At 38.9% G+C, this 27,151-nt stretch overlaps 1 protein-coding gene across 4 annotated transcripts in view; it reads right to left on the bottom strand.

Moving 5' to 3' along the window:
• Positions 1 to 27,151, bottom strand: part of LOC100863535 (lost and found) — a 187,194-nt gene that overhangs the window by 159,475 nt on the left and 568 nt on the right. The window lies entirely within an intron of this gene.

Raw genomic sequence — 27,151 nt, 5'->3', positions numbered from 1 at the left:
TATTCCGCGCGTCACTTACATCCGGTGTCGTACGTATAGCTCGCGAATAACCAGGCAATTTTTGATTAACGAGCTCGCTCCTTTCGAATCATTCTCTTCTTCGCCGAACAATTTTAACCGAAATTTCCCTCCTCCTCGATTAATTCGATCGTTAAACGCTCGTAGACTTTGTGTTTACGTTGATCGATCATAGTTGCGTGATGGTGACGTTCCATCAAAAGACAAACGAGAACGACCGAAAGAAGTGGTGGAGGAATTTATGCTTCTTTCTCCATCGTGAAACGATGAAATACGTGTGTATTGCAACTACTGCGAGGCTATATAGTTAACAAGTTTTGCAAGGATAGCAATTTCGTGCGGTTTTGTCAGTTAAATTTCGAGATTTTGTTCGTAACGAATAAAATAGTCACGAAAAATATAATTCATAATCTATGAGAGATCAACCGATTCAAACGTTTCAGCGTTTTAGAATTAAAGCGAAGAAAAATTTTAATTTCAACTTCACGGGGTCAAAGAACAAATTTACATTGCAAACAGGAAGCGCCGATGCTTGCTCGAAGAACAAAAAGAACGATTGTTTTCGTTCGAGCAAAAAAGTGCTTTCGAAATTTTAAAAGATCAGAAACGGGAAGTCAAGTGTGTTTTCGCGTCAAACAATCGATTCCAATATTTCCAGAAACCCCCCATTTTCGATAAACAACAATAAAAAAGAAAGGGGGAGAAAAAAAAAAACCTTTTTCATAGGAATCAACGCACGGAAACAAGTAGCGTGGAAATATAACGTTACACTTATCGACATTAAGATATTACAGCGAACCACCCTCTCGCCTTGCCAACGTTATTTCTTTCCCCCTTGGCGCTCCACTTTCCTCGCGTTTCCTTCCAAACTCCTTACTACTCAACCGATCCTTTACTTCGAAAAAAGGCTCGAATTACTCTCGTCCAGAGATTTTACTCGCCTTCGACAAAAATTCCCTCTCTTCATCCAACAGCAACGTTATCCCGAATGACGCGGAATTTTGTTCCAACTTTAATTTTTTAATACTCCGCATTCCAACTACTTCCATTAAACGATCCGTAGAATTCGCGCATTTCCATTCGACCAACAATTGGAGGGGGGGAGGAAAACGTGCACAAAGAGTTTAAGGATGGCAAAGTTGTTGTTCTCGATTCGATCGCGACTTGGATGGCTCGTAAAATCGCGGCCTCCTTCGTTCTCGTAAAAAAAACGTTCACGAATCGAAAGGGGGGGAGGGGAGGGAGGGGAGAAGGTTGGTGTCGAGCGTTAAACTGCCGCATTCCTATCCGATCGCTTTTACGCGCTCGCTTCTTCGACAACTTCCGGTGAATGCCAGCTGCAATTAGCGATAAACCAGAAATTGCTTCCGCATTTTTATCCGCCTATCGTACACACGATCGAATCTAATTTTACCATCTTTCTCTTTTCACATCATTCCACTCACCATCGATTTTAAGTAAAAAAAACGTTCCAATCGTTGTTTCACCTTCGTCCCTCCTCAATCCTTTTGCACATCGAGTATCTTTCACTGACAATGCAGCATCGATATTTTGTTTTCATCAACAAACACCGTCAAAGCAGCTCGGATTGCAGCGAGGCCGATCTTTTCTCGAGCACAGTGCACCTTTGATGCCGTTAAAACGAGGGAAAAAATGCTAAATTATCCGCTGCAACGACACGAGCCGTTCGATTTAAAGGGAATTGCCATCCCTTATATAAAAGATGAACCGGTTTTCGAAGTTCAGTAGGCAGAGCTCGATCCCTGGAAACAATTTGACGTCGAGAGGGATATAGAAACGAGATTACGACGTTCGGGGTCCGGAAACGCAGCCGCGAAACTTCCACGGTTGTTTATCGAGTTCCTCGATCGTTTCGTTGCGAGGGGAGGAGGAGGTATAGTTCGTTTGATTCGCGTTGTTTCGCGGAGGGCGTTAACTTTCGACCTCGTCCTCGTCCGCCATTTTCATCTCGGATCGTAGGAGGGAAGGAAAGTTCGAGTTTTATTCGAACGTAGCAAGGGGATGGTCTCCGCGATAAAATCTTCCACGAATTCCTCCGATTTTATCGAAGGCCTCGATCGTTAAACAGAGGCTGGCAACCAAAATTTTCAACTTCGGATTAATCGTGAACATCTCTGTTCTTCTCTTCGCAGACATTTTTTCGAAATTGAAATTGTTCGAGATGGAATCGCCGCTTTGAAAGTGTCGTACGCTTCGCGACATCTTGACAGTGGTTAAGGTTAAGAGGTAGCGAATTACATTTATTCTTCGTTTGTGGACTTTTTTATCGAGAGCAAATGTGAAAGATGAAAAATGGAGCGATCGAATTAGTGCGAATTTCGGTTTCACTGCAGATTTATATTGTTTGATAATAATTTTCAGATTCGTAATTTTTATTCCAAAGACATTTATAATTTCAATTTTCATCTTGGGAAAATTCAAGAGCAAATACGATTGGGCAAAGTTGCATCTGAATACCTGAACCGACTGTTCGTTTATTCACTTACGCATCGAGAGCGGCTCAACTCGAACTTGGCTCAACTTCGTCCGCTTCAGTTTTGAACGAGACGCGGATGAAGCGAATCTTTAAACGTGGAAAGAGAAAAATCTAAATTCACCAATCGCAAAAATTAATTAAGAAAGTACCGGAAAAACTGGATTGAGACAAATAATTGGAACACAACGAAGGAAGGAAGGGGATCGATGGATTATTAAGGAAGAACAAAGTAGAAGTTGTAAGGAGGAATTGAAGTTTGGAATGGAATAAGAGAATTCGGTGTCTATAAGGTGATATTAAATCCTGGATGAAAAGGAGCTCGCAGACCAGCTGCCGGTCCTTAGACCCGGACCAGTTATGAAAGACCGAGGCTTCGGCCTAAGCCTTCGTGATTGCCTCTCGTTGAAAGGGATCATGACGGTTTTTTGTTTAATTTTCTACTCCATGTGCTGGCTCGGTTCGAAAGGGCCAAACAGACCCCTTATATCGACCCGCTAGAGAACGCTACCCTCGATCGGAAACGATCGCAGTCCGTTCGCTTATTATTCCTCCTTCCCCGTGAAATTCCATCAATTATTGCAAACAATCTTTCCCCTCCTTAAATTTTAACCAATTTAATATATAACATCGACGCAAACCTTTCCCTTAATTAATGCTTTTAAGAGCCTAAGATTTAAGACTCGAGAAATTTTTTTATTCCTACGGAATCCTTTCGGAGAAAGAATAATTCGAATAACTCGATTCCCTCGAAACGAACGTTCCATCGACAAACGATACTTGGAAAAAAAAAAAAAAAGAAAAGTATTGGCGCGATACAACAAACCTCGACGAGAAGAACATTCTCCTCTTCTCGGAGCCAACGTTAAATCGTCGGGCGAAATCTACTTCGCCCAACTTTCATCCACCTGGCTGACTGGATAGTAAACGAGAGTATGCTCTCTCTCTCTCTCTTCTCCACAGTGTACAAGATTACGAAAAACGAGCACAAGTTATCGTTTAGATCCGCGATACGGTAGATTTATGCAGGAACGTGGGGGAAGCGTGGGTGGTCTCAACTTTCGGATCGAGTAAAGAACGAAGGACAGAAGCAAGGAAGGAAGGAAGGAAGGAAGGAAACGTCATCGGTGGAAGGTTGGACGTGGAGTGGATGGTAAAGAGGTGTTCTACGCGCGAGAAGAATGAGAAGGAGAGGGAGAGAAAAAAGGGCAGGCGAAGAAGAAAGTTGCGAGGAGGATCCAATCATAGGAGGATATTGTGGGATCATAACTCTGCGCTGTCGAAGTCCTGAAGGACTCCTCTCCTCCCCCCCGTTCTCATTCGAAACCCCTCGGGCGACCGCCGTTTTACTCGACGCTGACTCGACCAGGCTTCCTGCGGTAGAAATTGTTGTTTCGCGGCATGCCATCTCCGTCATCTTCGCGTAGATGTCGATACGGGGCGTCTTCTAATCAAAAGATCCTTCGAGGAGGTGTGAAAGTGTAGGTTTTGGCCAACATCGTTGAATCGTTCCGCTCGTCTCAACAGTGTTATCGCAAGAAATGACGAGATGTCGACGCGACTGTATTTCATCGCATCGAATGATCCTTCCAAAGATTCTTTGATCCAAGTCTGAGATTTTTGGCCAAGGTTTTGAATCGTTTTCCTTGTTTTAACGCGGAAGTGTTGCATCACGAAGCGAGAAATGGCAAGACGCGGTTGTATTTCATCGCATTCAATCAAGAGATTCTTCGATTGAAAAATCTAAGATTTTTAGCCAAAATTTTAAATCGTTTTGATTATTTTAACGCGAAGATACGCGTCTAGGATGAAAATATCGCGAAGAAAAAAGTAAGAGTGTCGACATGACCGTATTTCGTTACATCCTCTAAACTAGAGACCCTTCCGAAAGATCCAAAAAGATCTAAGTTATTTTAACGCGAAAAAAGATCGCGTTCAGAATGTGCGCAAGAAAACAGGAATATTGCAAAAGAAGACAAGACTAGAAGATGTTGACGACGGCTGTCACACATCTTCTAATCGAGAAACATCCTCCGAGAAGGATTCTTCGATCAAAGACTAAAAGTTTTTGGCTAGTAGATCTTGAACAGTTTTGCTTGTTCCGGGGAAAGTAAAGTGTCGCATCTAGGAAAAAAGTAACGCAGCATCATAACACCGTATTTCGTTCCTCTAATTTAGAGATCGTTCGAAAGATTTCAGAGAAGAAGATATCGGAAGATCTAAGGTTTTGACTCGTTTTTTAATGCTGGAGCGAAAACTGTACAATGGGGGCGTTGGGAAGGAAGAGACGACAGGATGGTGTTGACGCGATGTTTATTAGTGTGACAATGAAGCCGGTGCCGGGTAGATTGCAATAATGTGTTGTACGTTACACGGTAACAATTAATCCTACGTGACTGGCGTGTAAGACGCGTATACACATTGTGATACCTGAATTTACGTTAAGGTATTAGATTCTAGACCGGTGTGGCCAAGCTGCAGTAACATAAAGCTTGCTCAGTTTTTGACGAGGAAATGGCTCATAATAAGATTTATACCCCGGCTTATAGGATTTCGGAGTTACGGTGCATACAATAGATAATATTTCCGTATTATTATAAGTAACTTCGTTCCGTTTCCACCTTTTCACCTTCGTTCCATTGTTCCACGATCCTGTGTTTCCTTTCTTCTCCTCCTTCCTTTCAAATCGGACACACGTATTTAGTCCCACGAGAGAGAGAGCGATTGATTCGACGAGGGAGCGACAAAGCTCGAGAGCTTTGCCAAGCTTCGTTTCTTTTCCACTTCACTCGAATCGAAGCTCGTGAAAAGAAAGGGAGAGCAGACAGGTCGAGATCGACGTAGTCGAGAACGTGAATTTTTCCACCCATGAAAAAAAAAAAAAAAAAAGTGAAACATAGCCGTTCTTACAACGGCCAAGGACATAATTTCGCGAAGGGGGGGGGGGCCCATCCACTAAGGAAGGGAGGAAAGAAAAGTAAGAAGAAAAGAGGGGTGGAAGAAGGGATGGCAGATTTTTTTTTTTTTTTTTTACCAAGGCAGCAACTTAATTACCCCATAGTTCCCTCTAAACGAATTAAATCATCGGGGAAGGAAGTTCATTGTCTTTCCGCCAGACTGCTTCGGGACGAATTGTTAATTACCTGTCGGATCTAAATAATTACACCGATAAATACACGCCATAGGTTTCACAACAACGGTTCGAGGATAATTTTTCCTTTTTCTCTTTCCCCCTCCTCCTCCTTCGATGTCGAAACGACAACCAGGATTCGCGCGAAAATATTTTTCCTCCCTGAGAATTGGAAAAGATTGGGAACGGAAATATTCCGATACGCTTACAACTCTCGCAAAGCCTGCACAAACTTTCGACTGATCGATACGCAAACTTATCGCGAGCTATATTCTCGAAAGTAAGTTCGAACATCGTTGGAAATATCGAGGCACTCTCTCTCTCTCTCTCTCTCTCTCTCAAAAGGAGATAGAAAAAAGGAAAGAGAGAGAGAGAGAGAGAGGAAAAATAAAACGAAATAGACGAAAGAAAGTGGGTTTAGATAGTCGGCGACTGCCAAGACCCCGTTCGCCAACATTGTCAGCTAAAACTGTATCAGGAGTTATCGCGTTATCTTAATGCCGGCTCTTGGCGCAAGTGTTCCCGATCTCGTTAAACTGTGCCCAACTTTTTAAACTCGCCGAGTTTTTCCTCCCGAGTAGACCGAGGGGAAGAAGATCTCGAGAGCTGGAAATACACTTACGTATGCGTGAAAGGAAGGGATACCGGCAAATTTAGCCACTTCCGCAACTTTTCCACGTGACGTGACAAGATTTGAATCGCGATCCTCGCTAGAAGGAACCGATGTGGAACCTTCCTTCCTTCCTTCGATTCAGAATATCAACGTCGTTATCGTTGGTTATCGAAAATAATCGTTGATTTATCACGCACGATTGTCGTTGTGATAGATAATTCATAGGAATGGAAAATGAGGAAATTAGAAAAATTGGAGAGGATGATATTTGATTTCGCAATAATATATGCGTGTCGGGGTGGAATGGTTGGCGAGGAATACCGGTTTCGAGAGCGTGGGACAGACGATAAGGAAAAGTTCCCGAGATTTCCTCGGTTCATCTCCTGAACAGGAACTTTATTTCCTGGGGTAAGAAGCGGAGAGTTGTTGGCCCGGAGAGAGAGAGAGAGAGAGAGAGGCGTATCCTTACGAATCGAGGCGGGTGCGCCTATAAATCTCTTCAGGATATTACTTAATGCACCGACGTTTCGAAGCGCGATAAATCGGTTTCTCCGCTCCGCTTTCCCGCCAATTCGTGACGCTACCAATGTCGGGCACACGTATTGCCGACCCAACCCAATCGATCTTACTCCCGTGGCTGCTCAAAAGCGCCATTTTATTTCCACCGAGGTGTTTCTCAAACCAGTCTCGAAACAGGATTTAAACAGTTTTCTCTCTCTTCGCTTTCTTTCAACTAGATTTTTTCCGTGAGAAAATCTGAACGAATGTGACGTAAAAGTGAAGAGAGAGAGAGAGAGAAGAGAGAGAAGGGAGGAAGGAGAGCAGTATCGTGCTTTTAGGCACAATCGCGTAGGTACATCGATTGAGCTAAGCGAATATCCCGCAGGAGCGATATACCAATCAGGTTAACCCAACAGACCACTTCCTTCCTATCGATATATTCCCGCAGTAGTCGATCCTAAATCAACCGAAAATTCTACACCCACGATGTCTCCTCCACGAATCGAGAGACGGCTTTATCAGAATTAACGAAATATTATCCCATCTACTATCTTCGTAACGAAGAAAAAATTTGGTAAGGTTACGTTAGAAAAATTCGACGATTGTTAACAGAGAGAGTATTCTGAGAATATTCGAGCGATATATTCGAAAGGAACGAGAAAGTGGAGATGGTTGAAAGTGGAGTCGGTTGGCCGTAAGGAGAGTGACCTTCGAGGATAGTTGTGAACGAGATGACAAAGGAGGGTGGATATTGCGCGAGAAGTGGCTGCTCGCGACAAAGGGTGAAGGTCGGCGAAGAGTGAAAAAGAATCGAATGCGAGTGAACGTTCCGCGCAACGTAATGGAACGTGTGGGGTTAGAGAAAGAGGAATCCATTATTTCCTGCCTTTTACAACGCGAAATCTTCTTCTCGAAACCGATGCGTTAACCGATTTTTTTAAAAGAATTCGTTGTTGAAGATGAAACGCTCTACGTACATATATATATATTCAGCATTTCGGAATAGAATAAATTTATGAAAGAGAAAACGTTAAGAGTTGAAGAGATTCGCAAGATAAATTCAGTCTAAAGACGTCGAATTATGCGGCGAATACGTAATAAGGGTGCATGAAAGCCGATAGTTGAGCATTTCGCGTGGAATTAGGCGGGGTAAAAGGGGTAGAGATAAGACATTCGAGCTCAGATCAATGATAGCTGAAAATTTTCCCCGTGGAACGTGATTTAATTATCTAACTGTACGTTAACGCTACTCCTAAGTTTGGCGGGGAATGCTTGGTTAACGGAGGACGAAACTGTACGAGTGGTGGAGGATACGCCTTCGTTTCGAGGACGAGACGAGCCGAGAAATTTACGGGCCGTAAAACTATCGAGAAATTAATGCATCCCCGATTCAACACGATTCGTCAACATGAGACTTATTCGAGCGTTTGTCGCGCGCATCTCTTTCTTTTTACGCGGATAAAATCGCGTGAAACCGATCTATTTACAATTTTTCCAAATTTTTATTGAAAAATTAACACTCGATAAATTCTTATTATCCATGTGAACGATAAAATAAAATCAGCACTTGCATTTCCAAATATCTCTCTATCCCGACATGTATATAAATTTTCGATTAAACATCTAAAAAACTTAAACGGCTTATCCTCTTTCGAGGATAAAAGAGAACGAAGTGAAAAAGAAGGTTTGCAAAGAGTGCGAATAAATATATTTTAGAGAGAGAGAGAGAGAGAGAGAGGGAGAGATCTTTGAAGTGGAATTGGACGATGGCGATGCCGCGGTGTTATATTTCAATTGAATCGAGGCCAATTTCGGTCATTAACCATCGGGTGACGGGTGTTTAATTAGAATTAAACGTTCAGACAATCACGGTTATTCGCGTATGGTATGTGTGTCCCCTTCCCCTGCCCCTCCGTGTTCGCAGGGAAAAGAGAGTCGAGGCAAAACGGATGGAACGGACGTGCTCTCCATAAAACACGTGTTTGGCGTGGCAAAAAGGAAACGAGAGAAAAAGGCGCGTAAAAGTCTAATTCACTAGGAATTACTTTCCACCAGGATTCCCGTTTTTTGCTTCCTTCGTCGAAGGAAAATTGCTTCGATCGCCGCAGACGTCGAGCGATATCTATTGAAAGGAAAGAGTCGACTTAGAAACTCGTTCCACGCGATTTTCAAAAAGGAAACTATCGTGACATTTAGATATTATTTAAACGTTTTCTTATCGTTAATTCGAGGTTTTAGTTCACAGGTGTAAGTTAATGAAAAATAAATTTCAATTCCAGACTTTCTTGATGAAAAACTGTTCGATTAATTTCAACTGACATTTTAATTTTTTTTTGCGTTGTCGAAGGAAAATTGCTTCGTCGAGCGAAAATCTATTAAAAAGAAAAGATTCGACTTATAGAAATGTCGCGTGTTTCGAGTAGAAAACGACTTCGATATTTTATCGAGTAAAATTTTAATTCACAAAAGTGTAAGTTAACGAAACAAAAATTTTAACCCCAGACTTTCTTGAATGAAAAACCATCGACTAATTTCGAGTAGATATTATAATTTTAAGTACAAGTTTATGAAAGAAAAGAAATGGCCAAGAATATCAAGACGTTGCTAATATTAAAAAAAAAAAAAAAATCGCTCCAATGATGAAACGCTTGCACGATATTTACAAGGCATTGATCTCGACGTGAAACTTTCGTTTGTGCGATTAATTCCGATAAGGAAAAGCTTTGTGGCGGGAACCGAGTTCGGGATTGAATGGAACTTTTCAGACAATGGTCCCCGTGGCCAACTTGTTCGAGGAGGGGAGGGGGGGTAGTTCGATACAGGAGGAAAGGAGGAAGGAGGGAGAAAATAAAGAAAGGGAGACGATTGGAGAAAATAAAAGGGGAAGCGTGCAGCTAAGTGTGCGGATAAATTATAGGCACAGATCCTATACACGTACGCCGCGTACGAAAATTATTCGTTCCACCTCTAATTCATTTATCCCCCTTATTACTCTATTTCCCCCTTCCCCCTTGCTTCGACAATCGCTGACTGATCCACGTTTTAAATAGCAAGCTCGGCAATAGCGTTTAAATTCCGCGGTGTACCACGGAAAGGAACGAGTGGAAGGAAAAAATTAAACTAATTATTTAACCAGGGCAGAAGTGAGAATTGAATTTCACCGATAATCCGCGGGGAGGAAAAGCGAGAAATTATACCAATTACTCCCTCCCCTTTGAATCAAGCAATTTACGAAACATTATGCGAAGCATTATTCGTAACGTGAGATTTCCACGTTTCGATTCATCGGCGCAAATTCAATCGTGGAACAATCGTTTGGTTGGGTCGCGTTCTATTTGGAAAAAAAGGAAAGAGGACAGAGAGGGAAGGACGGCACGAGTAATCCTGGGGATCGAAATAAATAAATGCGTAAAGAATCAAGGTGGAGGAGAAGAGAGGGGAGGAGAATGAGCAGCGCGAGCTTTCGAAACGGCTGAATTATTGTGTAACGCTAATTTAAAGCGGCACGGATACCAGGCTTACGATCCGATAAACCCAATGAATGCAAGTCGCAGACAACGGGGTTTCGGAGGGGGGGTGTATCGACTAATCGCGCACGATGAAACAAAACGATACTGCTCTTTTCCACCGCGTGTAATGGCGAGCCACGGCGTGCACACACGCATACAACACACACGTGCCGATCGATAGAATGGAATGGTAAAAAAAAAAAAAAAGGAGAAAAAAAGGAGAAAAAAAGGTTTGGCGAAATCGGAATGCAAATATCGAAGCGTCGGGAATAGAGAAATATCTGGGGCTAATAACGATCCCTCCCCCATTCATTTTCTTCGTCCAATCTCGACCGAGTTCTAATCTAATATAATTCGTGGACTTGGAATTTAATTAACGATCGATAAGATGAATTAGGGCGTCCCTCGTTAAACGCAGCTTTCCCAAAATAAACGATAATTGAACATCGAAATCTATTCCCAACATCGAATCGAAAAATATGAGATACAGTTTCTACAGAATGAATCTGAACTGATCGATCGGTGGATTCTTACATTCTTACAGAAATTGAGAAAACGTGTACTAATACAAACACGAATTCAAAATTTGTTCAAACAATCTGAAAAAATTCCTAAAATCTCTAAACTGACTGATTTTACCATTTCTACCATTTTCTTTCAATTACTAATAATCAATATTTCATTACGCAATTGTTTTTATTTTCGCGATTAAACGCGAACTCCAATCATACGAACGTCTCAATTACACCTCTTTTCTTTTCCAACGAATAAACGAAATTCGTTCGTTCGTTCACGCGTAAAAATATAATTTGGTTTATAGATGGCCGTGTTTGTCCAGCGAGAGAGAAAGAAAGGGAGAGGAGTTGATCGGGAAAAGGGTGCGGATTGTCGCGCGAAAGATTATGCAGCCTCGAATCGTATCGATCCGGCGCGCACGTGTGTCCCGAAAGAATTGATATTTGGATGTCGGGTAGCGGTGGTAAGAAGTGGGGCAAAAAACACCGAAAGGGAAATATCTTCCGAGCATCCAATATGTCTGTCGTCGACTTCGATTTTTCTCCGGTATCTGGGCCACGGAAGGTTATTACACCGGCTAGATGTTCCATAACCGACCAAGTCTCTCTCTCTCTCTCTCTCTCTCGCTTCCTCGCCTTCGAGGAAGGACCGATTATTACATCTTATCGCTTCTCCTCTGGAAATTTTCGCGGATTCTCCTCTGTCGAGTTGACGAATTCCACGGAATTTTTCCGCCACGTGGTGCTGCCGCCGAATATCTTTTCGTCGCGGAGAATAAAAATCCCCGGGGAATAAAAATTACAGGAGGAAGAAGAATTTGGCGGAGGAAAAAATTGCCCGTAACGTGATATACGATTCGATCGATCGTAATAATGGGACGAAAATCTTTCGAAGAAAAAATCGTTAAAATATTTGTAAGTTTATATTGGATGGTAAAAATCGTAAGTGATTGATCGGTATAACGTTAACGTATTAAAATATGACAAATTTGATCAGGAAGAATCATATACGCGAGCAATTTTTCTTCTTTTTTAATCGAGATATGAAAAATCAATTCGAAATTTTTAATTTTTTACGTTTTTCAAACGTAACTTTGCAATGGAGGAAAATTTTAAATTGCAAAATATTCAGAATTTAATATTCTTGGTCGCGCTACCGTGAAGGAAATTATATTCGGGCAAAATTATATTCGAAAAAAAAAAAAAACATGTTGAAAACTTTTTGGATTTAAAAATATCTTTTCGACGGGTAAATTGCTCGATGCTCATAACTCATCGTGCTCTGCGCACGACAAACTTTCTAAGCTTTCGTTCAAAATCAAAATTTTCGAAATTTTAGATGAATTTCTCTGGAAATTCAAATACACTTCGAACTGTGCGTAGGAACGGGCAAACTTGTGTGTACACGCACGCACAGAGTCAAAAAAAAAAAGAAAAAAGGAGGGGACAAAATATAACGATTAACGTTAGGATTCTAAGCAAGATTAACGGTGGTCGTTGAAACCAAAGCAATTAGTCTCAGGAATGGACTACGGGTTCAGCAGGGAATATTAGTGAAGTTCGTCGAAAGCGTAATACAATTCCCTGTGAAAACTGTAGCAAACCGTAAATTCAGCATTCATGTTGTTACCGAGTTTCTGCTATTGTAGCACGGTTTACCTCAAATTTATGTAACACATATTACAAAACGGTTCCCGCGCTCGTGGCGCACAACTTGCCGGACGGAACTCTATATTTCTCTGTGTAACTTCAATTTTCAATAAAACGTGTAAATAAAGTTTGCGAATATCTCGGCGCAAAGCCAACGACGAACCGTTCGTAGGAAACACGAAAGATGAGATGAAATCGAGGAAAGATTCCATCTCTACTTATTACTTATTGTGCAATCTGCTCTTTCGAGATTTTTAAGTAACGCGAGATGTGGAAAATTTTAATAATTAATGTATGAAAAATAAAAAAGATAAATTTAAATTGTTGAAATCAGTGTTGAAAGACACTTATTTTCGCTAATTCTGGACCGTTCTTGATGATCTTGATTTCTTATTGCGAATCGTCTTCGTATGAAATGTTTCTCCAAAAGCGATAATTATTATGAAATTGTTGCCAAAAAAGGCAAGATACTCTCTCACGTATCCTGAATTTTTTCTTGAAAAACTACGCGACATCTTGGAATTTTTCGAAACGATACTTCCTCCATTGGTGCCATTACATGTGATAACCAATCATTCGAAAGTGTCACTATTATATCACTATTCTCTATTGAGCGTTAAAAACACTTCGGCTAAAGTTTAAAGGTTTCTGTTCAAAAATAGCCGTTTCTTATAATCGTGTTATAAATCTCATCAACGAAGACCCGACGTGTTTCTTTGTGATGCTTCAATATTAAATACAATCTACATTTTAACCAAGGAAAGCGATATTCCCTCGACAATGAAATCACAATGAAATCGGACGAGATATTCTCTCAAAAAAACAAAACTTAACAAAAATTTGTTAAATAATTTTCGTACATAATTAAAAAATTATTCCCTCTAATTAATCGCGTGAACGATAAATTCTTAAAGTAAAACCAACGCGATACGTGTATACGCACGCGTATAGATTCAGTGACCGCACGAGTATCTCTCGAGAACGTAACCATTCGAGTATCTTAATTACGCACATTTCTAAGGTTGAGAGAGGAAGTAAGGTCTGTGGAAGAGAAGGTGCGCGCGCATTCGTGTGTTTGCAGCGCAGATAGAGAGAAACGTATTTGTAGCTTGGGCACAATTGCAGGGTAATCCTATTTCATTCCGAGTGACTTGAAGCTGCTTCAACATTAATTGCCTTATTCCGCGCACCGCCCGTATTTCTCTGCATACCGAGGCTAGGCCGGACTAACTGTTGCAACGATGAAATGGAACGGGTAATTTATACGGCACAGGGAAAAATAGTTTATTCAATTTCTGCGGAAGGTTAACAATGTTCGTACAGCTCGCGATCCGCAGTAACGAAGCTCGAAAGCATTCGGTATGCCGGGAGAATCGGTCGGTTTTTTTTTCTTTTTTTTTTTTTTTTAAAGCTTTTGATCGAGTACGCAATTATCGAGATAATTTCGTGGATATCCCGTAGCTTCATATGGCTTGTGCAGTTTGTTTAATTGGGGAAATATTAAAGAAATTATACATTTATTTGAAGGAATATGCTTTCATATTCGTGGATACTTATATATATATATATACTTTAAATATAAATTTCAATGAAGTTTTGCAAGGTAAATATATTAATAAAATGCGAATTGCCACTGTGTTAATAAAAATATGTACATACGTATTTACGCTCGAGCTTACGATATTGATTTATCTCGATTTATTTAATCGTTAATATTTGTACGCAATTATATTATGTTAATTTATATTTTATTCTCTTCCGTTTATTCTGAATAAGATTCTATTTATCCGTTTAAATTAAATATTAATAAAACATGTATCGATATGATTAAAGAAAAATCATATTTTGTTATTTGAATTATCTATTATTTGAATTTGAATGAGAAAAGAAAAGTGGAGGGAAAAAATATGTGGCTGACTTGCGTGTTCCCAGAGTTAGGAGATGTGAATTCTGCAAACATAGCGAATATAGTCAGCTCGTTTTATCTCCACAGTTAGGGAACGCCGCTACATACGATTGAATAGCATATGTAGGGAGCTGTACTGTGGTTTTCATTCATAAAAATCTAATATACTCTATAAAAAACTCGACCAAACGAAAAGTAAAGAAATAAAGGAAGAGTCAAAAACGCCACGAGGAATCGAACCCGGGACTCCGAGGAATTGGAGGTAGTCGTTTAGCCGGTGCTGCCACTGAACCAAACAGATGTCACGTCTTGTTTTTAACTATCCATTCAGTGTATACGTATACATTAAGATTAAGTATTATTTTTTATTACTTTTTATACGAAATAATAATGAATATATGAATATAATAAATATATGAATAATATGAATAAATAAATACAAAAATAATTTAATATTAGTAATATATAAATAATATTAAAAATTAATTAATAAACAGAAAATATATAAAAATGAAAAAAAAAATATCGCAGACTTCTAATATTTTTGATAAATATAATGTATATAAATCAATATTATAATTTATAATTCTCAAAATTAAAAAAAAAGAAATTGTAACTCCGCAATCCACATTTCTGAAGGTATTGAAAACTACCAACGAAAGTCGTGGAAAGCTGTGAAGTCTGGGATATTTTCTTACAGTCGAAGAAGTGCGCACCTCCATAGCGTTATTGAATAAACACATGGAGTCATTGGGACTGTGTGTGTGTTGGTTGTTGAAATTAATAACAGATTGGGAACCGAGAGAGAATCTCCGAGAGTGGATTCGAAAAAACTCGACTGGTTTCGAACCCGCGAACGAACGACTGTCGGAGAGAAACTCGAGGGACCCCCAGTAGCCGTACGAACACTTAGCTCGCACGGCTACCGTCACTGTTGAAACTTAGTGCGTTAAAATACATAGTTGTTCGTATGTTTGAAATAATTTAACAACAATAATTCATCAAAAAAAATATACTAAAGATAGAAAATCTTTGCTGAAGCAAAATTTTTAATCCAAATTTGTCATTCGTGGAATTTTTTCAATCGCTAAATTTGAAAATTATGGTCATTTTTAATTTATAAAACGGAAATGAAATAAAATTAAAATAAGATTTCTCGAATATTATTAATATAAAAGGCAGTAACTAAAAAAAATAAAATAAAATTTAATGCGAATTAGATTAAAAATTGTGTGGAAATTAAAAAATTATCGACGATTCACAAAGAATTTATATCGATCGATCGTGACATATTATCGCTGAGAATCGATATTACACATTTTTGAATTATTTTTATTTCATCTTCATGAAAAATGACTATTAACCTCGACAAATCCAGAAAATCCTCGAAATGACCAATTTGAACCAAAAATTTTCCTCCTCGAGCTAAATACCATTACATGGAACCAATTAAAAAAAAAAATTTGATCGTTTGAACGTTTTTTTTTTTTTTAAATATATATATATAAAATCGCTTGGCTATTTAAAAAAAAAGAAGTGGAAAGAAAGAAACAATGGAATACGCAATACTCAAAATGCGTGGTCGCGTTACACACAAGTGAACGCATGTCAGCATATGGCGTATTTTTCACGTATACCAATATACGTATATACCAATGGTTGGTTCTCAAGGGGTATCGGAGAAGACATATTGAATTTATCGCTCGACAGGATATAGCAAGATCGTAGGGCCGTATTCCAGGAGAATGAATTTTCCCATAGACCTCTTTGCCTCTTCCTTCGCCCTCGCCATTCCGGTAAATGGCATTACAGTTATTCGATTTGTTTCTTCGCGTCTTGATAGCACGGATACGAGTTCGAGGGTATTTTCTAAATTCAACACGAGTTAATTGAGGCGAAAATGGCACGGATATCGATAAATTTAGCCCCAGAAATTGCAAATTTTACATGTTTCTCCATATTGAATTGAAACATTCGAACGAAAATGATTCGATATCGATTATTTTTGGAAACAAGTTCACGTATCATTCTTGTACTTTAAAATGCAATTAAGTTTTCTCTGTGTGAAAGATGAGATTATTAAAAAACTAGAAAAATAATTTAAAAAATTTTAAATACGTACGCGTATGTCGTTTATTGAAATTGTTTAATTTAAAAAGAAATTGCTTCTACTCTGGCTCGACGTCGAATGAAAATATTTAATATCTTGTTATACGGTAAGTCACATAATCCGTTGATCTTGCAATTGCAGTAATTTCATATCTCTTCATATTTCAACGAATTTAATTAACACAATATTTAAAATATTTCAATTCCATGAAAATTCAAACTGAATATTCTACATAAGTGGAAAAAAGGAAGAAAGAAAATAGAACATTTGTTCAATATATCATTTTCTCATTTTGGGAGGGAAGAATTTTAAAAATTAAATTTCTAAAATTAAAAACGAATCAAAATATCCATTCCACTTTTAAATATTAACGGATACGATATATAAAAAAAAAAAAATACAATAACCGTAAAATATCTAACCTCAAGGATAAAAGATTTAAAAATCATATTATTCGTAACATTGAACGATTAAAACAAATAAAAATTAAAATATATACGTAATTACTCGCGATCGTAATAAACCAGACGTTCATATTCATACGATATTGAAAATTCGGATCGTCTCCTCTCACAACCTCCTCACCCAGTTGAATAACGATTCAATTTTATTTCTTAATCGTACGACGACTCGTCGTATCATCGACGTATATACGTATGCCAGCACGAAGGGACACAACAATTTTTCTCGTACATTTTCGACGAGTGTCTCATTGATCATTTGATATCTATTGAACGTGGCGCTCGTGCAGCCCAGGCAGCAACATCGTTTCGAGCGCACTCGTACAGGGTGGAAGAAGGGTTGCACCGGAAAAACGGAAGTGTGTAGGTGGACTGCGTGGTAGGGAGGGAGAGGAGGGAGCGGGAAAGGGTTGTAGGTGCAGATGGCGTGCGCGATAATACTCACGGCACGGATGAAAGGGTCTGCTTCTGACGCGCACTGTTCCCCAATTGCCGGAAGGTTCGAAAAGGACAAACAGCTCAAAAAGACAAAAGCACAGACGGCGGGAGCACGCAAATGAAGAAAGAGAAATCGATAACTCCGTAACTCGCTTTTGTATATTTTTAGATCTTCTTTCGGCTTTCGAACGACGCGAGCTGGTGGACAGGGCGAACGACGGGTCGAAGATAGGCGGTGATCGATCGCCACGCGGATTCGTGGAAATTTGGAGGGGGGATCGAAACGTTGGAGAAAATAAAACGTGTATCGAGTGTAATTGTTGGTTAAGCTAATATATTTTACGATATATTTCGATACTTAATGTAAAACGTAAAATGTAAAATCGGTGTGTATGGGGTTTATTAATTAACGGTATCACGCTCTATCAAATTATCGCGTGTAATTAATCATTAATGCGCATCTGCGATAATAGGGTGAAAGTATATACCATTCTCTCTTTTCGGATAATTGTTAAAATATTAAATTATTGTTACTGATGCTACGATAAATTCATTTTCACTTCTCCAAATTGTAACGTATTTAAAATATCCAGGTCATATTTCGAATTAAATCTCGTAATTAATTAACTCTCTTAATAAGTAGAGATTTTATGAACGCTGCCCTAGTTCGCGGTATTTTGATATCAATACGCTTTACAAATTTATTCAATTACTTAAAATTACAATTGAACTCTCCCTCCCATTTACCTCCTATCGATCCTATTTAAAATGATACTTCACCGTTTGTAATATACCTTGATTAAACTATCTTAACGAATTATATATAAAATTTTAACGAATTGTATCGCGAATAATAGGAAAAATCGTGTAAATATTCCACGTAAATAGATAGAGATTAAATTGTTCGTACTGTCCAATGAGTGAAATTTATTTACATTCTGTAATAAATAAATTGTTAATTATCGCTGTTACCGTATCGATGAGTCGGAAGCAAAGAAAGAAAGAAAACTGCTTGATTGGTTACACTTTGATTCGGAATTACGTTATCATTGAAACGTGAAATGGACTGGTATCCATTGGAACATTGGAAATCCATTTCAAGTGTCCATGAACCATTTGTCCGTGGACCTTGCTTTTTCTTGTCCCTACTCCGCCGCTCTGAAGATACTTAACCGCTGGTCTCTTCGTTCGTGAGAAAGACACTTGAAATATACGGCGACATATATCGAACAGGGAGCGGGGGAGATAGAAAGAATTAAGATGGCATTTAGTCGAAATTGTTCACGCGGAAAATATAAATGGATCATGGTCAACGTTATTTCACAATATTTTACGCCAAACGGTGGACGGTCGGTGGACAAATTAAAACTTCACGAGACGAACGAGGCAATTTTTCCAGGCAAAAGTTAAACGTATCTTTCATGGAGGACAATCCATGAAAAAAAAAAAAAAAAAAAAAAAAAGAATAAACTCGAGGACAATTCGAAAAGGTAATTTCAAATAGGGATGGGGATATCGATGATCAGCCGAATCGAAAAAACAATTAGAAATCGTTCGAGCCACTTTTAATAACGAGAATCTAAAAATTTCGATTTCGACGAGACGAACGAGAAAAAAAGAAAAAAACGAATTCGAAAAGATGGTCATCCATCCTTAGAGAACGATGAACATTCGAGGCGATAGGCAAGATTCGAGGGTGGGGGAAAAAATCTTTCAGGTTTCCATCAGGTGATGTCCTGGTGAGTGCTCGGTCCTGCCAGCATCGAGGAAACATTAAATATGGCCGTAGGATCTGTTTGCACTGCCCTCGTACGCCCAGCAGGCGAGGTGAGACAACATTTACCTTAGCCGAGCTACCTCCTTCGACCGAGACGTCTCGGTTTCTTTGAGGTAGCTTCGGGATGATAGATGCGGTCTCAATTTTCAACCCCTCCCTTCCCTCCCCTCCCCTCCCCCCGCCCCTCGTCTTCCCCTTCCCCTCTCCCTCAAAGAGACCTCCTCTTCGACTCTCTCTTAACTTTCTGCCGCCTGTTGAGGGAAACGCTCTCTTTGCGCCACTGCCGGAATGCCAGAATCCGGGGGCTTTCTATGAATACCGGATGAAACGTGAATGAAACGAAGTAAATACTTGCTTAGTAATGGCGTCAATACACTTTTCGAAAAATGTTCGCGCGGTAGCCAGCCAAGCAGTAGCCAGCCCATTCGCGACACTGTCTTTTAATAACGGATCCGCGTTGATCCACTCGTGTAAAGAGAGTGCGATAAAACGGCGCTTTGAATAAGCGGAAAAGAAGGGTCTCGAAAGAATGTAAATACGAAGCGAAATAGTTCGATTCGCTTCGTTCGATGAAACGGGAGGATAAGGATTTTGAGGGGGCGCAAGTAGATTCGAGAGTTGAAGCGGGGATTCTTTCTTAACGAATGTTTCGCACATTCGTTGCGTCGACGAATCAAATCGAATTAAAAGGAAGAAGGAAAGGGATGTTCGACACGTTTCGCGCATCTAAATTTCCCCTCTAAAGATTTGTTTACGATTTGTTCGGCTCGTTGTTGCGGGGAATATTAATTCACTTGGACTCGGCTTGGTACGCCCAAAGTTCGAAAACAAGGTTAATTAGAGCGACCAGCCAAAATATATACACAAGTTTTGGAGTGGATAACACCGATTTACCTCTCGTAAAATGTTGTTACGCGATTTATTAAAGAGACAATTATGTCGAGACAAGATCGGTGGTAATTCCATGGAACGAAAGAAATTCCTTTCCATCGTTCGAACTGAGAAAACGTAACGACTCATCCTCAAACTTCGAATGGAGGAATTCGTTGAAGTTTGGAAATACTGGAAACAGAACTGGAAGAGGAAACGTACATCTGACAAGAACGTACGAGAAGTACAAGAATGTATTTACGTAAAAGGGGACAAATTCCTTTAATATTTGCTATGCTTGTGTGCCAATATACTAGGTCAGGGAGATGTGAATTGCGTAACCCGTCCAGAGCATCCACACGCATCTATGCTAGGAATGTGTGTATACATAACGTTGCTAGGAATTTCAAACCTCAAGTATTTAAATTAAAATTTCATAAAGTGTACCACCGTGTATGCTGGTTCTTTAAGACTCGCTACAATTCGCTCTTTGTTTTTAAAATTTGGTTTTAGAGAGGAAAAAAAAAAATTTTATTATTATTCTTTTTTTTTTTTTTCTTTTCTTTTGACAAATGATAATACTATCTACCACGCGATAAATCTGTACGCGAATATTTGCAAAAAATGCATGAAATGTACTTGGATGTAGTTGGAAAGAAATATTACATATTTCCCTGGAAAGTAGATCTATTGCTCTCGAGAGATTGAACTGTATTAAAGCTTACAATGCATCGATGCACCGACGCTCTCAAAGAAGAAAAAGAAATTTAATGCGTAAAGATTATTCTTTTCCCTCTTCGAGACAAGAATTCGACAACTTTACGCGGCATTTTCCCAAAGAAGCTTAAACACTCCATCCGGCTGCAAATTAAGATAAATTAAATCTGACATTAATTTATCGTTGCATTAAAACGAATAGAGAATATAGAAAAACATTTCCATCGGTTGAAAACACTTTATACAATAAGTGATTAAATAAATTCAATCAAATGTTCAATTTATAATTATTTTATAATACATATATGACATATAAACTATCTTGTGATTCCATTCTTGTTTCATAAAACATTGGAAAATTTAATTTTTTCTCGAACAAATTCTCTATCCATCTTTCACCTAGATTCTACATTGTTCAACGTTCAATAGAATCAACAAAATTGAAATTCTGTAATAAAAGAGCTAGAATATCAGAAATAAAGGAAAATATACGATATACCTTTATTTTGATACCAGAAATATTGAAACATTCCATATACATCGAACCTAATTCGATCGAATACGACTTTACTTTGAACTTCGCAACTTGGAAACAAGGGAGCAACGCTGCCAAATGATCGAACACGCAGGATGATCTTTGATCGAAAGTATAAGGTGAAATAATAAGGGGCCGAGGAATTGGCTGGTAACTCGATGAAAGATCGAAACATCGGGGCAAGCTTTCAATTGATTCGTGGAGGCAGATTGGCCGTCTCCAAGTTACCGATACGAACAGCCTCGGTAATTGAGGTGGGTGGCGCACAAAGAGAGGAAATGGAGAAAGCGACAGGCGAGGTAGCCGCGCAGCGCCGCCAGCGATCGGCCGCGCCGGCTCTCGATATAAACGATTGGAAGCTGCCACTCTCCGTGTTACAGCTTGGTGGCTTTCAATTTGGGACGGGGAGTTCACGGGCCTACGCCGTGAATTCGAATTTCGAAATTGGGCGGGATACCCGCTCCTGGAATCCATCCGCCCCCTTCTTTTCTTCACCATCGTTCGCAAGAATCGTTTCGTTATTTATGGTTTCCGAGGAAAGTGTTTTTTGAGAGAGAGAAATGTTTCGTTCGCCGCCTTCCCATTCGCGAAACCCGTTTCTTTGCCGCTCGCGTCGATCAGAGGGGCAGTTAAGAGGGGGAGTAGCAGGAATGGAACGGTGGGATGACGGTGGAGATTATTTTCTTTCTTTTTCTCAAGCCATGGAGAGATTAAAATTCGCCAAAATTCCGAGCGTGAATTCGTTTTCGAAACGGGGGATTATTTAAGAAACGAAAAATAATGGAATAGAATTCGTAATCTTGATTAATATGTTTTGAAGAAGAAATTGAACGAGACGCGTAAATCTTCGGGACGCGTAATCATCGTACGAGTTTAACGAGTGGCGTTACGACACAGACAAGGTCGAGCACTCTCGAAACGAGGGGGAGAGAAGGAAAAGAAAAGTGACGAGGATGATCGTTCATAACTCAACGGCCTCGATCGTCTTAGGGCGGAATTTCGCGGTCTGTCGGGCGCACGTGAATTCCACGGAAATTGAGTGGAATTTTGCCAAGTCGAAGGGGAAGAGGAGGAGGGGGGGGGGCGGTGATGTCGGCGGTGATGCACGGTCTGGACCACCGCGGGACTACTCCCGGGGGATAAGTAAATGGGGAAAGAGCGAGTCACTCGTTCCCGGATGCGAAGTTTCTTACCGGTAGAGTTTAGCAAGAAATCAAGCCGGCAGACAGTGACAAGGGTAGCCACGGAAGGAGGGAAAGAAGGAGGGGAGCGGGTAAGAGAATGTAAGAAACAGAAGTGTATATCGGTGGTTCCGGCCGCGTGAAAGAGGAATCGTCTCCGCTCGAAAAAAACTTTATCGTTCGTTCGAGCGAGATGTTCGATCGATACAACGCGGAGCAGTTGATTTTCGTCAGGATCGAGCGACGTGTACGGTACGTGTTTAAATAGTTTGTTTACTTTGGAAAATTCCAACCGATTAGATTAATTTCCATCGATCGAATAATATAGATCGGGCCAATAATAATCTAATAATCCTGTTATACCACTTTCGCATTACAGGAGAAACTTGAACCTGGCTAGTTCCCCCTTTGTACTCAATCTATTACGATGTTTCTCCTGGTCCATTATCAATCAAAACTATTTGCCTAGGGGTACTCTGCCAAAGCTTAAAGTCTAAGCCGAGCTTAAAGGCGGCCTCGCGATAGGTAGTTTAATCTCAACTGGAGAGAGAGAGAGAGAGAGTTTAAAAGCCCGTTTTGGCTTTACGCGACACTTACCGTATCACGTGGAAACGCGATACAATTTAAGGAATAATATACCTCTGCACCTGCTTATATTATAATTATCCTTCGAGATCGAAACAGCGTTGTAATAAAATAATAAAAAGTATCGCGGAGAATAATAAAATATCGATCGAAGTCAAATAAAAATAGCTAGTTACGAATCGATAAATGTATTAACGATTAACACGGGGGAAAAAGGAAGATCGTTTAGTAGACTACTCGAAACAGGAGCAGGTGGTTGTCAAGGCGGAAGGATGAACGCTCGCAAATATGGAGCAAGAGTGCTTGGGACGAGAGGAGAAAAGCAGTGGGTTCGTCGAGTGCGCGACACTTTCTACAAAGGTGAAAATCTATAGGGAAAATCGGAAAGAGAGAGGAGAAGCGCGAAAAAAAGCTATGCTGAACGTGTATACCGATCAAAGCCGATCGAGCTCTTTTAAAGCGAAGCGAAACCCTTCCCTTCCGATTTATGTTCGAGATACTGGATCCTTTTTCCTTTTTAAAGGAAAAATTTTATTTCGACGCGGTTTAAATGAAATATAAATAAACGGGAAAAATTCCAAATATTTTTCGAACGTGTTAAAGGACAATATTTACTGTTTCACGCAACGAAAGCTCGATGATCCTCGATGAAATAAACGTACGTCTCGATCGAATTATTTAATCTCGTCTCAATATTTTTCTCGAAGCACGAAAATCGCGAGAAATATCAGAGGGCAACGCAGCGAAAGCTACGACGATTGTACGAGGTAAAGAAACGATAACAAGAGAGTAATTATGATAGGTCTCGATCGACGTTGATATGAACATTGATCGATCACGCATGACCGCGAAATCAGCGCGGTACGGCTGTTCGTCCGAGCTAATTTGACTGTCGTAATTAGCTTCGTTTATCGGCCCGTGTCACGTTCGTCGTGTACTGGCCGCGGTAATCTTCCTGCTGCCGCTGGAGCAAACAATTAACGTTGTTCCGCTAACTTTGCCGTGATTACAGCAATTTTCGCATGACAGCTCGCTCGTTTACCGAGGCCTGCACCAACCCCGCTATAATTTCACACCACCGTCTCCGAAAATATACGACGGTTGCTGGATGTACTTTTCCTTTCTCTGCTCGAGCAAAACTATTTTTCCCCCGCTCAACGAAAACAGGGTTTCGTGGGGGATTGCGTACGCTTCGTCGACCATTAGTCGCGCAACAATATAATTAATGTATCTCGATCGATAAATCTTCTTCACACCTTGAAAATATCGAATCGGACGAGCGTTTATTGAAAAAATAATAATAATAATAATAATTAATCCATCGTTGATGTAACGTTTGCGTTTTCGTGAAAACAATAAAAAAAACATCGACGAGGGAATATCTCCGTTTACGCACGCGATATACAACATGTCTTTCGAAATCCACGTGTTGTCGTCGTTCTCCAATAAACTTTAATTGAAATCTAATGCCGCAACAGATTTGTCTCGTTCAAAAAACTCGTGACAAATAAATTTCAAGTAGGGGCGATCGAGTAGTGGAGCGAGAAAAATTTAATCGAATTTGAAACGTTGGTTATACGATTCAAAAAAAAAAAGGGAGCAAAGGGGATGGAACGAAAATCGAAGATGTGTTACGTTTATGAAAAGCCTCGTGTCGATCGGTTAATGAATAACTCTTCGAATAACGGAAAGAAACATTTTATTATTTCCCTTGTTATCCCGGCCACGGGGAACGAAAATGATAAGCTTAGCGCGGGATTTCGATGGGTGGTGGAAGGGAAGACTTTGATGTGAACACGTAAAATGTGTAAGGAAAGCCGGAGGAAACAGACGAAAGTTTATTAAAGCCAGGAAAAGGGGGAATCCTCGAGATGAGGGTTGAAATTAACAAAATAACTGGTACAAAGGAGAGTAAACCGAGTGATATACGTATGCCCGACGACCGATTGAACAGTTAATAACTGGGAGAAATGAAAGGAAGGAATCGAGTTTAACGTGAAACGTAGATTATTTGCGCCAACAGCCTCGGCAACGATAGTCATTTAACGTAGAAAAATATTCTGAGCTTATTTTAATTTTGTATTATAACCCGTTACTTTATTAAATTCGTCTTATTGCGTGTTTAATTTAATGTCAATTATAACAGCAAAAAAAGATTCTTTTGAAATTCTGTTCAAATCAATATTAAAATCACTGAAATATCGATCCACGTTGCTACGCTTAATATTTACGATGAAACTTTACAATATATATTTGGTACACGTAATAAAATGCATGTAAAATGTAATACAGAATGCACACGAAATATGACTGATAATACCGAAAAAAAAAAAAAAAGATTATCATCACAATGATGTCTTCAAAGTAATCCCTATTTATTTTGCATAATGTTTCATGGTTGCAAATGGTCGAGAAACGTAAAATTAACACCGAAATTTTACCACCGGTTACGCCGACTAAATGCATCCAAAGTAAGCGTTAAATGCTCTAGAAAGAAGTAAAGTGCAACTTTGGGTAATGCTTATGCAACATTAATATTCAAGACTCGCATTAGAGTCACCCAGTAAATTGCATTCTTTTTGCTTCCTCGTATTGCGTCTAGTCCAATCTTCTTTTTCAGTCTTGAATCGATAATCGTATTAATAAATCAAGATTACCTATTTTAAGTTTATTCAAAGTACTACGAGATAGTAATCCCTTTTCGATAAGAGATTCTGCAAACTTCGAACCTTCCTCCCGTGAAATTTTTAATCAGATTAAAATATATTGAAAATTTATCAATAAGTTTAAATTATGAATCTTGTTGATATTAATACGAGATAAGAATTAATAAATATAACTGTTACGGAAAATATATACGTTCAAATTTTTAACAATGAAATTTATAATAAATCAATCCTCTCGTAGCTGTAGTTCATGTGTTCATTCATAGAAATATACGTATGCATAATTCTTTCGTTCAAATAATTATAAACCATGCAAAATTAAAAATTAAAATTCCACATTGTTAACATTCAATAAGCAACGTAACAATGAGTTTCAGCAATTATAATGGTTATACAGTCGTAAAGCGATGTAGTAACGACTGAACAAACGTGCAACTGATCGATATACATTGCACGCAACCAGCTCAATGAAGAAGTCAAAGTTCTTTTAAACTAAAAACCTATTTTGAAATACTACGTAATAAAATTTGTTTCGCTATTCCTTTAAAATAAATTTCTTTTTTTTTTTATTATGTTCATGATAATATGATTTTATATACTCGCATTATATTTTATAACGAATCAACAAAATAAAACGTTTTTTAATATCTTTCTAATCGAGGAAACAAATTAATTTTTTACGTGTTAAATAATGTTAATAATATTAATAATTTTTGATTTGATAATAAGTTTGCAAAGAAACATAGTATATAGTTCATACATGTATAGTATAGTTTCATACACAGTGAATAGTTTCTTGCCACGTGGTTTTCGTGATAGGTTAGAAACTGCAATAGCGAAAAAAATAATTTTGCATAAAATGAATAAATTTGTTGAAATCAATTTTAATTTGATTGAATTAAAATTTTTTACAGGAAAAAATTTAGATCCGATGAAAATATATGTTGTCATCAAAACTAAATAAGTTCAAAATAATACGAAACTCGATATATTCTTTCAGTCGTACTACTTTAATTAAAGTTCGAGAGTAATTTAACTTCTTTTTTCTTGTCTATAAGCATCCGCAACTTTCTAATCTAAACTTTCCACGATAAGCGTATTGTTTGCATTAATTACCAAGTAATATTTCAGAATGGTTATGCTCAAGAGCAAAGTGGTCGGTGCTGAACAAATTGAATCTGACGCAATACCTTTTAACGGAGAAAAAGGTTTCAATTATTAAAACTCAATTTGTATTAAATTTTTTAACACGATTACTTAAAACGAATTAATCATAAAAAAAAAAAAATTAAAATAAAATTAAAAAATGCATTAACGACAATAATAATATTAATTCGAATAAATTCTATTGTCGTATTCAAAAACGTGAGCGAAGTTTTCAATAAATCGCAACATCTTCGGAAAACAATTTTCCGAAAGCGCATGACACGAAACATTCAAATCACATTTCGATTCTAAAACAACAGTAATTCCGT

Source organism: Apis florea, unplaced genomic scaffold (genome assembly GCF_048593485.1).
Source record: "Apis florea isolate Af1SG1 unplaced genomic scaffold, ASM4859348v1 contig_3367_pilon, whole genome shotgun sequence".
Taxonomy (NCBI): domain Eukaryota; kingdom Metazoa; phylum Arthropoda; class Insecta; order Hymenoptera; family Apidae; genus Apis; species Apis florea.
The sequence above is the reverse complement of the archived record's forward strand: the minus strand, read 5'-3'. Positions and strand labels throughout refer to the sequence as shown.